Source organism: Peromyscus maniculatus, chromosome 7 (assembly GCF_049852395.1).
Source record: "Peromyscus maniculatus bairdii isolate BWxNUB_F1_BW_parent chromosome 7, HU_Pman_BW_mat_3.1, whole genome shotgun sequence".
Lineage (NCBI taxonomy): Eukaryota > Metazoa > Chordata > Mammalia > Rodentia > Cricetidae > Peromyscus > Peromyscus maniculatus.
Window position 1 is genome coordinate 26,774,008 of NC_134858.1, and position 15,269 is coordinate 26,789,276.

Here is a 15,269-nt window from a genome sequence, read left to right on the forward strand (position 1 = left end):
TCCAGTGAACCACTGGGCCAGCTCACTATGAAAACATCTCCTGAGCTCTTTATATTCTTCTCATCTTCCTTCTTTGGAGATTTGCATAGACATCGATCATTTAGAAGTTTCTCCTACAATGCCATTCTTAGGAGTTCACTTTCAAAACCAAGTTGGACCTTGCCTTGCCCTGAACGGCTTTTTTCCTTAGGCTTAAATAAGGTAGAGGCACTGTGTCTGTTATGACACTGCTTGGTACATGACCCCATCATAGCTTTTCAGTCTGGACTCTAGAGGCAGATGTGAGGCCACAGCACTTCCTGCTTTGATGACTGCCCCCAAGTGGCTGGAGACACCCTGAGCTCTCCTCAAGGCCTTTGTACTTCATCCATATCAGCTGAGCTCCATCTCACTGCCCCCTTCTGCAGGCCACCAACACTACAGGGTCACTAGCTACTGAATGGCTCATTACCAGGGGCAAATCCATCAGAGCGGAGCCTCAGTCCCAGCACTGTAATGAATCCTTCAATTGGCTAGGAATGAATGCATTAATCTGGGGCTATTAGAGCCTTTTATCAGGCTGCCTAAAATATACTGCCTTCCTAAAGCATATTGAGCAGGCGTTTCACCCTAAAGGGATATGTGGGAGGGAACACTATATTGGCACTAACTAAAACAGAACAGCTAAGACAAATATCACATATGGGGGGAGGGGAAGGGCGTGCAAGCCCAAAATAAAGAGGAAAAGCCATATCATCTGAGAAACTTCCTTTAGGGGGAAGAAGAAAAGAAAGAAAGAAAAGCAAGACAAAGGGCCCTCAGTGTTGCAGACTTCCTGAATAGCTACATGGTGGATAGAGAGAGGCCCTGGAGCAGGGCAGGCCTTGTTCCAGTCATCATATGAACATGGTCAGATGGCACATAGTGGAGCCTGGTGCTTAGTGTTGTGAGTCCATGGTTTTGTAGACCTAAAGGAAAGGCAGTGTGCGCATTTACATACCGATTGTGATCCCAGAGGCATCCCGTTGGGAGCAAGGCAGACTGTCTGGTAACAGGCAGCACTAGACCTCCACCAGGGGGGCCTGAGCAATAGAGTTGCTGGCACACACTGGGCTAAGGGCAAGACTGCAAGAGAAACAGCCCACGGGGGACAGTTTGAGGCCACAGCTTTGATGATTGAGGGCTTATTTGCTTATAAAATAGGAGTTATTACAATTGCCTTGCTTTATCTTGTGTTTGTGAAAACCAAATATAATAATTCATGTGGATGTGTTCTCATACCAATAAAGAAATGGCTGCAATGCTGGAGCATGAATGCCAGAATATTTCAGGCCCCGAATAAATAAATAAAAGGGCAAGCTGTTCAGTGCACTAGCCACATGATGAGCATATCATGTCTCTATCTTTTCCTGCTTCATCATGAATTTCAGTGGCCTGTGAGGTCCTCAGGGACTAGGGACAGCAGTCAAACCCAAAAGAATAGGCCACACTGGAGACCTGAGTATGCATGGCATTCCTTCTAGAGTGCTGTGGGCTCTGGGAAATGAGCAAGCTGGCTTATTCAGGGATGGGTTGGTTCTTGACTGATTCTTCTAATTTTGGCCACATCATTTCCTGATTGTATTTTTATCACATTCTCCCTAGCCTTTATGACCCTCATGGACAGATCATCATCATGAGGTGGAGTCAGATAACTTTCAGACCCTTCCCTCCTTCAGGGGGCCCCAGGGATCAAGAAGCCTCCAGAAGGGCTTAGTGTTTGAGTTTTGGTCACCAGAGACTCCCATTGCTGTGTCTTTTTGTCTTTCTTTAGTAAATCTGGAATTAAGAGGGCTTCCCCAAAGCCGGGGTTTATAGATTTCAATCATCCTCTTAACCTCTGAGAGCAGAACACATTAGACTTGACTTCATTTTCCCTCTAATCTCTCATTTCTAGGGGAGAAGAGAGATGATTAGGCAAGAGTGGCAGTTATTCTTGAAGGGGATGGATTAAAGCCAATGCAGCTGTTGGCTTTTGGGGACCTTGACCTGTTGTTTGCCTTCACACAAAGCGGGGCAGCAGAAGAAAGGTTAAGCCCCCAAAGCACGTGACAGTCCCTGAAGCCTCCAAACCCTGCAGCTTCCTTTCCACTCCATCCGGGGCATTCTCCCAGCTCTCATGAAAACTATGTTCTTACAGGATAAACTTCCCAACCTTTTCCATGCCAAGGATCTAGAGTCTATTTTTATACGTGTGACTAACAGATCATTTTTAATGACAGTTTTTTTTAACTTAATAATAGAGAATTATTTAAAATTATGTATGTTGAAACATATCAGCATCTCTGGGAATGGAAACAGCCTACCTGTCCATCAGCTGATGAATAGATAGTGAAAATGTGGTATGTATACCAGTGAAATATTACTCAGATGCAAAAAAAATCCATAAAATTATCAAATTTGCAGGTAAATGGACAGAGCTGGAAATAATTGTACTGAATGAGGTAACCCAGACCTGAAAGACAAATGTTACATGTTTTCAAACTTTGAATATATGTGTTTAAATTGGGGTACCCACAGAAGTCAGGAGTAGATAGTAAGTATATAGTTCGTACCAGCCACAGGAGTTAGATTTTAAGGGAGAGTTGATAGAACATGGTTAATATGAAGGGGGATAAGTGAACAGGAAAGGTCAATTGGGATGAAAGATGAGAGGGCAGGACAGGGGAAGGAATATGGGGAGGGACCACTCACATTAAAAACCTCTGAAAATGCCATATGGGAACTTAATATTATAGAAGCTTCCTAAACACACACACACACACACACACACACACACACACACACACACACACACAAACACACACACGGTTACTCTATAGTGGGGGTATAATGTCTCTTCCTGATACCATAGACCATAAGATAAAAAGCCCAGTGCTAGATATAGGTTATATCTTATCAAGTATTTGGTGGATTGTTCTCATAGACCATGCACCCATCCCACCCCCACCAAAAACAAAAAACAAACAACACTACAGGCTAGTGTTATTGCTCTTGTTTACCCTCCACAATGGAAAGGCCACCACATATCTGAGACACAGGATGTAGAGAAATTCAAGCTGATAGGAACCAGGAAGCTTCATCCCTACTGGTTAACTTTTAGACTATAATAGGTTCTATTGATGCTACAAAGGAGAAAGAACATCAATATTGATACTCAGCTATGAATACCACAAGTTACAATAATGACTGGACTAACAAGATCTGCTCACTGAATCAGCACTCATCCAATCAGCTTCTGCTCCATGTTCCTGCTTTGACTTGTTGCCCTGACTTTCCTCAGTTATGGAGTGTGACCTGAGAGTTATAAGAGAAATGCCCACCAACCCAGGTTGTTGTCTGTTGATCACAGCAGTAGAAATCATAATTGAAATAAGCAAAAGATATGATAAGGGTAAGAGGTGAAGGCCTGCAACAAAACTATGTGCTGGATATGATGGGGGCATTGCACACATGAACTCACAGGGCCTGGGACTTCATGCAAAAGGCTTGGATAAGATCAAGCCAACCAAAATCTCAGCATGGGCAGAGAAGGGGCTCATGAAGCCTCACCCCTAGCTGAGAGGCTATTTGCAGTTGATAGATTCTGGGGAATGTGTGAAGTTTTCTTTGTGACAGGGCCCCTGAAAACCTACCCATGTTCCAGCAGGTGGTCCTACCAAACATACTAACAGCATGAAGTGAATTTAGTGGGTTTCAAAGTTAAAAACAGAGCACATGAAACTGATAGAGAAAAGTGGTGGAGGGAATAGTGGGTAGATTTGATCATACATTATATTCATGTTTGAAACTCTCAATTTAAAAGTTTTATGTAGCAAAGTTAGCAACATTTAAGATTTGTTTTGGAATATATTATTTTGAACAAGTTGTGTAGTTACTGGGAGATGAAGAAAACAACAGTGATGTAACACAGTCATATGCAGAAAGATCATCAGAAGGCATCCAGCTCTGGTTTGGGACATCATTTCCTACAGAGAAGTGCTAGAAGGAGCCTTTGTTTGCATTATGAACAGAGGGATTATTCCAGAATAAGAATGGAAGAAAAATTTCCCTCTTGAGAATGAAGAGAGTAGAGGAGAGATTATTGCAGGGGACATAAAAGCTTTGGTGCGTATTGCCAAAATAAATGTATACATGCTGTGGGATGCTCTATATGTTAAATGTGTTGCTCTGATTGGTTAATAAATAAAAACTGATTGGCCAGTAGCCAGGCAGGAAGTATAGGCAGGACAAGCAGAGAAGAAAATTCTAGGAAGTGGAAGGCAGAGAGACAGCGCCAGCCACCGCCATGACAAGCAACATGTAAAAGATACCAGTAAGCCACAAGCCATGTGGCAACTTAGAGATTAATAGAAATGGGTTAATTTAAGATATAAGAACTAGATAACAAGAAGCCTGCTGTGGCCATACAGTTTGTAAGCAATATAAGTCTCTGTGTGTTTACTTGGTTAGGTCTGAGCAGCTGTGGGACTGGTGGGTGAAAGAGATTTGTCCTGACCGTGGGCCAGGCAGGACTGGAAAACTCTAGCTACATATAGACCCGTCTGATGTATGGGACAGACATGCCCATATACACAAAGCTGTACATGCAAACACCTACATGCATACTGCACGAGTGAGTGAAAGCAGTGTAGGGAAAGCATCTAACTTTGAGCCTGCAAAGCCTCCCAACACTGAAAGCTTAGGGTTTGAGGGTTTTGATTTTTGTTTGTTTTCTTTTCTGTTAAGTTTTTCTGCCTCAGTAGCACTGGGCAGATATGATTCTTTTTTTGGAGGAACTGGGAGAATAATAGATCAGATCCCATCACATGGCTGTCACTATATATATAAACAATCCCAGGAGAAGAATCTGCCGTGCTGTGACACTGTGCAACAACAACCTGAATGAACCGAAATTAGGAGACATAAAAGTTGAGATGCAGCCAAAGGTCCCATCCCTCCTCACCAGTTTCATAAAAGTATTGCTTCCTATACTGCAGGTCTGCCCTGAGGATGCTGCATCATAGGACGGCAAAAATGTGGTCCCTTAACAATGCTGCATTAACCTCATTCAAGGTTAGCTGCCTGGGAGGAAATCTTCTTTCTGCCAGGAAACTTTGTATAGCTAGTTCTTCATGGACTTCATTTGATGGAGTTACAAATAGCACAAACATGTTTTCAGAAGAAAATAACCCCGAAATTTTAAGCGGTGGATACTTTGGTCTTTCCTTCCAGGTATGAGCAATTGAAGGAGACGGCTCTGTTTCTGAGGAGATCAGAGAGCTCCACTTACCGCACTGCCAGGAACAAGGAGGATTGTAGTGGAGGATGCTGTGGGAAAAGAACTTGTATCCTTTTGCCTCAAGCAGCTCTGCCTGTAGCCAACCTGGCTGGCTTATGCAGGGCTACATAGACAGGCCACACAGGATGAAGCAGGCTCCTTCCAATATGGGTCTGGAACTCAGAAAGTACAAATGCCCACCACACCTGTGCAACAAGGCCCAGAGCTGTGAGAGGGGTAATCTTTGGAATTAACCACTGATGCTCTGGATCATTTGAATCCACAAGCCTCACCCTAAAGGGTGGGGTGGGGTGGTGGTGGGGAGACGATTGGCATGGAGACTAATGTTTTGTATAGGTAAATAAAGATTATGGGCAGGGAGAGCTGTACAAAACCTTTCCTGCGGTGTGGTTATAGACTGAGTGTATATCTCCCAACCCAAAGATTCATGTGCTGGAGGTTCTGGTCCCCAGCATAGCCTTCTTAAAGTGGAGAAACCCATAAGATGTGATGCCTAGTGGAAGGTTATTAATTTATAGGGATCACCCTTAGAAATTATTGATCCTGTCCCACAGGAGTGAGTTATTTCTCCTTAGTGTGGATTGTTATAATATAAGGATCTCCCATGTTCTTAGCTCCTTCTGCACACAGCCTGGTGCCTTTCTACTTCTCCACCTTATTGTAGAACAGTAAGGGAGTCATTGCTGGAACACCAGGGCTGTGATGTGTTATTTCTCTAGGCCAGAATTACAAGCCAAGTAAACTACTTTATGTTATAAAGTACCAAACCTCAGGCACTTTTGTTATAGTAACTGGCATTATTCTGATAGACTCTGTAAACACAGTCTTCTCAGGGGAGGTTCAAAAAAACAAAACAAACAAACAAACAAACAAGAAAACAAAACAAAAAAGAAAAGAAAAGAAAAAAAGAAAAAAGAAAAAAAAGCAAAATATTTCAAATTCTTAAATTCTTACCCATAGAGAGATGCTTAGGCTAAATTACACAGTGATTACATGTAGCATTATCATAAAGCTCATAAATAGTTGCTGTGACTTGGGGAGATTGAAGGGTGCCATACATCTGGGGAGATAGGCTGGGGCTGGGGTTGCTCTGCACACGGAGAGCTTGGTGAAATCCTTCAGAGAAGTGAACCAAGTAATCTGCCTTACTATTTATCAGATGATGCTTTATAATTTCAAAGAACCCACTAACTCCTTTGCTTCCAAATCAGGGGCTCGAACGGGAGAAGTCTGTAGCGTTAGTTTCCCAGCCCTCATCTCAGGATCTCTATTTTCTGTGAGAATTTTCTCAGTGGCATGAGAATTACTTTCTGAAACCAATTGGTTTTCTCTCTTCTCAGTTCTCATTAAATACCTTGGTTTTATTGGTGCCTGTGTTTTCAAATATAATGAAGACAGTGACAGACTGATTAAAGTCTTGGGACTTCGTTTGAGTTGTTGTCTAAAGTTTCCATGACTTCTTCAATCTGGAGAAATACACTTGTCCTGGTGTTGGCAAGGAACACGAGTATTTCCAGGTGACACCCATGTTCACAAAGGAAGTGATATGTGTTTGAGAGTATTTTGTGAGGATCTGCACAGTCCTCTGGCTCTTCTTTATGATGATTGCAAATTTGGCTCCTGAGTCTCATAACTGTGATGCCCACTAATCTAGTGTATTTCTACTGGAATGAAAATCCCTTCAGAAAAATGAACTGCATCTTCCTGGTATCTGGTTAAAGTTCCTAACAAAGTGTTTGTGCCAAGCACAAACTGGAAATACTCAAAGAAGGGCAGTAGGAGTCAAGGCCCTTAGCACTGTGTCTGTGGATGCCACTGCTGAATATGGCCAGCAGGACATAATAAATCATGCAAGCTTGTTCTCCAGACTTCTGAGGCCCGGCAGAGTCTTCACTGATACATATAGTGTTGCAGTGGTTTTTGAATAACTGTTCCCTGAGCACTTACTGCATGCCAGGCCTTTGAGACAGAGTCGAAAATCTATAGAACCAACTTAAACTATGTCATCAGAATAGAAGTCAAAAGTATATACAATAAATCCTATCTAGCTCTATGTGAGGTGTATGATATGGAATAGTGTATGGAAATGTGCTAGGGGGGAAATTTTCAAAAAAGCTCCCCTGGTTTGAGGCCTTAGAGGAACTGAGGAAGTACCTAAGCAAGGAAAGAGAGTATTGAAGGAAGCAGAAACAATGTCTATGAAAACAGAAGCAAAGATTCAGAAATGCTGGGTAACAAGTTAGTCTGTGTCCCTCTGGTGGGTGGTAGAATGGTTAGATTCAGGATTCCACTTTGAAATAGTTTATATGCTTTACTAAGGATGGAGTGGCTATCAAAGAATTCTGGGCAGATTTGTGTTTGGAAAGCTAACATGGGTAACTGTATAATGATATATTTAGAAGAGTACTAATTAGGAATAATTACCACTGTGTATCATCACTCTATCTTCACCACTTTACCTACTAAAATTCAAGTCTTCAGTTTGGATGCTGCTTTATTGGGTGGTTCATTTCTGAGTATAAAGGAGCCTACTGCTATAAGCTACCCTCATGGTACCATAGCTATTACTACATGCCACCAAAAGAAGTTGAATGGCTGCCCAGTCACACAGCTTGTAAGTGGTGGTAGTCTCAGCACAGATAGTCTGACCCTGGAGGCCATATCCTTAGCCAGCACGCATGGCTTGAGAGTGTAAATGCCCTCCTTGGAAATGGCAGAAATACTCAAAGAAAGAGGGCCAAGAGAAAGGAAGTTAAAGGACAGTTGGTAGATGGAATTGCAAGCTTCAAATAACATCAGCAAAATACACGTGAAACTAGAAGTAAAATGGAAACTTTCAGAGAAATCTGAGGTTCCTGACGCGGTGGATGTGATGAGTTGGCAGCATTTATCAAGATGAAAAATATTCATTTTGAGAAGAGAAAAATTTTACTCACGCAATATTTAGTGGGCATCTGCCACTGTGTTACATTGCTACCCAGAATTTCAACCCGATGCCAACATTTATAAATACCTGGATCATGGGAGTCCACACTAAAAACTGTTAAAGATCAAATAAGTGACCCTCCTGAAGTTTAGTAGCCTGGCTGTTACATGCCACCTCCTCTTTGTTGATTGGATGTTTTCATCAAGGAACTGACTCCATAGGTGGTGATATGAAAAGGCAGGATCATTAGAATTAATCACTATTAGGAGGATCAGTATTTAGAAGTATCTTAAAGCCAGAATAGGCATTAAGAACCCAAAATTCTAGGGTATCAACAAGAGGGCCACTGCTGAGTTATGGTGGCATCAGTGTCCTTGTAGCAAGACACTATGAATTGTGATGTTTTTCTCATTCCTTAATCAATCCTCTGTTGATTCCACAAGTTCTACAATACACTTTCAGTCAATGCGTTTTTTGTTACAACAACTTCAATCAACCCCTGCTCACGGAAGCCAAGAACTCATTTAGATGCAGATGTTAACTGCATCATTTATAAACTGTTAACTCATTCAGTTCATATGTTACATGTAGAGCTCAAATTGTCTCCAAGATATACCAGTAAAGATGTTCAGTTGACACTCGTAGAAGAAAAGACAACATATATGGATGGCTGTACAAATCACTGCCATCATGCCAAATCAAGGGCTGAGTTGCACCACTTGCAGAAACTCAAAGAAATAGTGCTTCTATTTCACACAGAGCTCAGGGGACATGACTATGAATGACTTACAAAGAAGAGTAAAGGACATAAGTAGCAAGATCTAAGATGTAGCAGTCAGTACAGTGCAGAGCTATAAGAAAGCAGTTTCAGATTTCAGACTCGGGGAGAATTATCAGGACAGTAAATGGTAAGCAACAAAGACACTAATTTCATAGGGAGACCAGAAAAGGCCCCCTAGAGCTGAGAATTAACCATGTCCTTAGCACAGTAGCTTGCCTTACATTACCAGCTTATTCTGAGAGCCTTCCATTGAAGGGTAGACTTGATTTAGAATGAGAGGTGATTGTCATTATTTCAGTCATAAGGAACCAAATCCACTGTGTCTTCCCTCACCTCGTGAAGGAGCCCATGATGGCCTGGGGTTGTCAACACAGAAAATTTTAGAAAAGCAAGGAAGAAAAACCTTACTAGATTTAGTTGTCATCTTGTAAAGATGAGTGGAGTGGAGGTGGTGGGCTGAGCTCCTAATTTCGGTGGCCATAAGTGTATTTGACTTTTTGATGCTGTCATGTTCGTTTTTGTCTGGTGTAAAGGAGCTGACCCAGGGCCTTGTGCATGTTAGCCCTTTCTGTTTGTGGAATTGAAACACAGCTTCTAAGGACACAAAGGTTAAAAATGTCTGACGCTAAGAAGATTTTGGGGGTGGGGTGTTTTCGTTTTTACATCCGAACCTGTGAATTTGTAAGCTTGACACCCCTGGGAGCCTAGAGGTCACTGTGAGAAACTGCTCAGATGTATGACATTTTTACCCTCCATTCTTTATGTTAAGAACTGAGATGTCTCCCTTCCCCCTGGCCTATTTTCCTTGTTTCTTTGAAGTTGTCTGCTTTACTTCCTGGCTAATCTCTGCTTTTAATAATAATCCATCACTGTTTAGTAGCTCCTTTAAAAGTCATGTTTGACTTAACATGACTGTCAGTTTCTCTCTGCCTTCTGTATGCCCTCACTAATCATCTTCTACATCTCTCCCTGGGATTATTTCATCATATTTAAGGATGTTCTTCTTCTCTTTTATCTTTTCACAAATTATGTAATAATTTATTAGACTGTGAACGTGTGATAGAAATTAAATGTGCAGCCCCACATTGAGTAAATCACCTTTCTCTCCAAAGACAGCCAATCCCTTCTGAGTGTTCCAAAGCCATGGGCCCATGGAGCTTTGGGGTATTCCAGGAAGGTGCTATATTTTACAAGGTATTTCTGAACACATATAGACAAAAGCATTGCCACTATTATCACTCTATATGAAATGAGTAAACTGAGGCAATGGGAGATTAAAATGTTTCCAACAGCCAAGTATTAAAACAGGTAGACTGTTGGTGGTCCTTGCACCTTAATTCAGTTTGATGTGTGACCTCTCAATCAAGAAAGTGTCCTCTTATTTTGCATCCTAGTCACCCAGTTCCATCCATTATCACCAGGAACTGTTAGTTCACCTCTGTGACTTCTCTATGGTGTGACAAGGATATAGTTATGTGGGCCTCGCTGCTCCTATATGACAATAGCAGACAATGCTACTTCCATCTCTTCCCATATCACCTTCCAAAATGACTTTGAGTGATCTTTGCAGAAATGCAAATCTCATCAGCTTATAAAACTTTAAAGTATTCATTTTCATCTGTTTTACAAGCGTGAAAAACCTTTTGTGGGATGCATAAAAGAAGGCCCTTCAGGATTGGCCCATTTGCATCTTGCCAATCTTTCCTTTCATTATAATGTATTCAAATGCACCCTCTTAGTTTCTTGTGTCTGCCTCTATCACATACACACCTGTTTCTGCCTACCCACCATTATCTTTCAGCCTTTCTTAACCATAAACTGGATTAAGATCTTAGTGTTAGCCCCCTTTCCCTAAATTTTCTTTTCCATATACAGTCTGCTTCCCTGGATTGATGAACTATCAGTGTTTTTATGTGGCTACATTTTCTTAGCCCTTTATCTAGACTCCAATCTGGAGGACTTCTCCAGCTTCACTCTACCTTGAACCAGTTCGTGTTTGATGTATCTTTTCTTTCTAGCATCTTACTGCAGAGTTCTTTATATTTATTATAGGAAATGACCTTTTGAAAACTCTTTGGCAACAGCAATTTCTTCTTGTCTCTAAGTATCTAAACAGTGGAAAATGCCTGAAACATACTCAGTCCCCAATAATGAATAAAAGGTAAATAAAATTAAGATAAAGGGTGAGTTTAGATTGCTTCGTTAATGTAATTATTTAAAATGGATAATTGAAACACCACATTTTCCTTTGCTTCAAATCCATTGATTCAGTTACATTGAAAACTAAATTCTCATAACCTACATTTACACTTAATATCTCAAAATCACTTTAGTTCTGAATAAAAATATGTCTCCCTTCAGTGGTTTGCATCTACACCAAAGCAATTTTCACTCTCTTCAGTTTAATTTTTACTTTTCCCATTATTATTTCTGGTGGACAAATGAATAAGGAGTATTCCCTTCCCACAACCAAACTTTAAGATAAGCAAGTGGTCCATAAAGGTTTAAAAAACACGGACTGGAGAGACAGCTGCGTGGGCAAAGCACTGACTGTGCAGGCCTAACGAAGGACCTCGGTTCACACCTCCAAATTCTGTGTGAGGCTGGATGTGATAGTAAACATCTGTAACCCCAGTGCTCCTGTGGTGAGATGGAGGGCAGAAGCTAGAGAATTACTGGAAGAGCATGGTTCAGTTAGCCTGCCATATATAACGATGAGGAACAAGAGACCCATCACACACACACAAACTGTCCAGGTCGCAATCAATATAAGGTTTAAAATATATACAAAAAGCTGTCCACTAAATGTTATAATTAAATTTCATCATTTTCCCAACACATCTGGGAATATTACAAAGAAAACACAAATTTGAAGAGTAAGCCAATAAAATAAGGTGCAATATCAGAGAGAATGCTTCACATAGTGACCATGAATGTCAACACAGATTTCAATGTTAATCTGTACATTCCTTCCAGGGCTTCCTGACAGATAGTCACAGAGTAGTTACTCTTTTCTCATACAATGTTTAGTTCAGTAAGAAGAAAGATGTTGTAGCTTAACCCAATAATGAAAGGAACACAAATGTGTATGTAGTATTCAAAGTTACTCATTTTATTTCAAGCAAACAATAATCATAAGGCCCTCTAAACTGTGTATTTACCTGTGTGACCTAAGGTAAAGGACAAGACCCTGACAGCTGGAGTTTTTCTAGCAGTAAGAAGATTTGGTTAACAAGCTACAGTTGGTAGAAACACAGAGGTTAGGTATAGAGCAATGGTTCTCAACCTTCCTAGTGCTGCGACCCTTTAATACTGTTCCTCTTCTTGTGGTGACCCCAAACCGTAAAACTATTTTCATTGCTAGTTAATAACTGTAATTTTGCTACTGCTATGAATAGTAATACATATATCTGTGTTTTCCAATGGTTTTAGGTAACCCTTGTGAAAGGGTAGCTCAACACCCTAGGGGTCACCACCCACAGGTTGAGAACCACTGGTATAGAGTAAAGGACTGGATGACACAGGTAGATAGTTATCCTTAGGAAAGGGAAATAGAATATATAGTTAAAAATGGGTAGGGGACTAGACTGGAATGATGAAGTGAGGGGAGAGAGGGGAGGAGAGATCAGTGAAGGAATACAGAGACAGCTAAAATTAAGGGCTATTTAAGTGGTAGTATGGAAACCTAATACAGTAGAAACTTTCTAAAATATATACATATATGAAGGTGATCTAAGTGGAATCACCAAATAATGAGGGAGACGGAGTTCCAACTGACAATCTCTTGTCACCAAACAAAGTTTCCAATACCAAGACTGTGTTACATAACATTGAGATGTTGGTCAAGGGGTCCCATGGGAAGCCCTAAGCAGCCCAGACTGTTGCCAAGACTGTAGGTTGCTCTCCATAAACTGATGGCCAGGCCTCCTTCCTGAAGACAACACCCACACAACTCATTGAATGTGGAGAAGTTGAGCTGGTGTTAAAGCATCTTTGTTACAGGAAGGTATTCTACAAGCTACCAAAAGAGAAATATAACATCAAGCCAGACACAATCCTTTTGATCTGCAATGGTGTCCTCCCTACAAGATACACTTGAGCAGTGATGGCACCAAGCTTGTGGGAGTGGCCAGCCAATATCAGATTTCATTTAAGCCCTACTCTATGAGATGAAACCCATACCCAACACTTCTTAGGGGACTAAGAACCAGGACTAGACAGCTCAGGGACCTAGAGTAAAATCAAATACTACTGTTCTAAAAAAATGAAACAAACAAACTTATCAATAAAATGCCACTTAATGACATTCTGTTATAGTCATAGACCAGTACCTTGCTCAGCCATCATCAGAGAAGCTTTCTCCTGAAGCAGATGGGAAGAAATACCAAGACTGAAGGCCAGACATTGAAGAGAGTGAAAGACTTTGGAACACTCAACCCTAAACAAGATGTCCTAACAAATCCCTCTCCTAGGGGCTCAGGCAATCCCTCTGAAGAGAAAGTGGAAAGAGTGTAAGAGTCAAAGGGGATGGAGAACACACACACACACACACACACACACACACACACACACACACACACACAAAACCAACAAGGCCTTCTAAATTTACATGATCCAAGTTTATAGGAACTCACAGAGACTAAAACAATATGCACAGGGACTGGATGGGTCTGTACCAGGTCCTCTGCATATATATTACGGCTTACAGTTTAGAGTTTTTATTGGATTCCTGAGTGTGTGAACCAGTGGGTCTCTGATTCTTGTGCCTTTGCTTGCACTCTTTTCCTTATGTTTATTGTTCTTGTCCAACGTCAATGTTTTAACCTTTGTTTTATCTTAATATATTTTATTTTATTATTGTCCCTTAGAAGCCTGTTTGTTTTCTAATGAGAGACAAAAAGCGGTTGATCTGGATTGGAGGAGAGGTAGGGAGGAACTGGGAAGAGGAAATGGAGAGGAAAATGCAATCAGGATATATTATATAAGAAAAAAATCTATTTTCAATAAAAGGTAAAAATAAACAAACAAATGAAAAAGAAGACATGGATAAGCTGGGTGTTAGTGAAAACCTCTATTAGCTTGTTCCTGTGTTTTTCGGCTTGTGCTTGCATCCCCTCAGCCAGTTCAGGTGGACTTAGTGAACGAAGCTTCCACAGAAGCCCCCAACTCTTTGGCTGTGTGTGTGAGGAGAAATGAGTTGCTGTGGAATTTAATCATCAGTGAGCACAAACTAAGCAAGCAGAGAGTGCCTTGGATTAAAAATGTCTCCATTCAAAAGTTTTGACCTGTTGCCTTGAGCACTTGGGAATTAAGTAAAGGGTTTTCCAGCCTGAATAAGTCTATTAGTCCCAGCCAGATGGCAAGCAGAGATCCCAACACTACAATATTCTACCCCATCCCCACTGGGGCTTCGTAGCTTTCAACAGAAATTTTTTCATTGGCTTTAGGCATTTCATTAGCCAGTTTGGTTCACTACTCAGGTGTGTGAAATTGCTGAACTCACCCATAGTTTCGTTGCAGGTATTGTGAGGGATGGCATTCCTAAGAAGATACTTGTTAGGAAAAAATCCCAATGCTTTCTGAAATGTTCTGTATTTTATATGACTCCTTGTGTGCATGTGTGTGAAATAATCACTTTATTTTTAGAAACAAAAAACGACAGCACTGATAATAGTAATACATTATAAAGTCATTCAACCCTGTCCCTTGTTCCATTTTGTAGCAACCTAAGTGCAAAACAATGTATTCATATTCTGGTGCCTGTCAGCTGGAATTGTTAAAGCCATTAAATTGGATCATGCTGTGGTCACCGGGTTGGAGTGCTAGTGCTGAGCTGTAGTATTCACTTGCATAAGGCCAACAGAATCAGAATGAACTGTGTTCTGTCCATGGTGCTGAAAGCAAATAGTCTCCCAGCGGATTTGGTACTGAACAAGGCAACCTCTTATGTTGAATCATGCATGTATTGTAATGTCTCTAATAAATCAATTACTTTTTGGCAGTAAAATGTCACAGCATTTAAAATTCTGATAATCACCTCCACTTTTCAGAGCTTTAGACTGGTGTAACCCACACAGTCTAGCATTCTCCTGGATACATGGAGAAGGTTAAGTAACAAAGAAACAATGTAACATTCTGGCATGCCTGCCCCACTAGGATTCAGAGAGGCTAAAATCCAGTTCTACTTTCAGAACTGTGAAAACATAGAGTTCCACATGCCAAACATAACTTGGGAGGACACATACCTTTGGTGCCCTATTCAG

General features: G+C 41.1%; 1 protein-coding gene across 4 annotated transcripts in view; it reads right to left on the reverse strand.

Annotated features, from left to right (window-relative positions):
• Ntm (neurotrimin) overlaps nucleotides 1-15,269 on the reverse strand; it is a 987,861-nt gene that overhangs the window by 142,659 nt on the left and 829,933 nt on the right. The gene's annotated exons all lie outside the window — the stretch shown is intronic.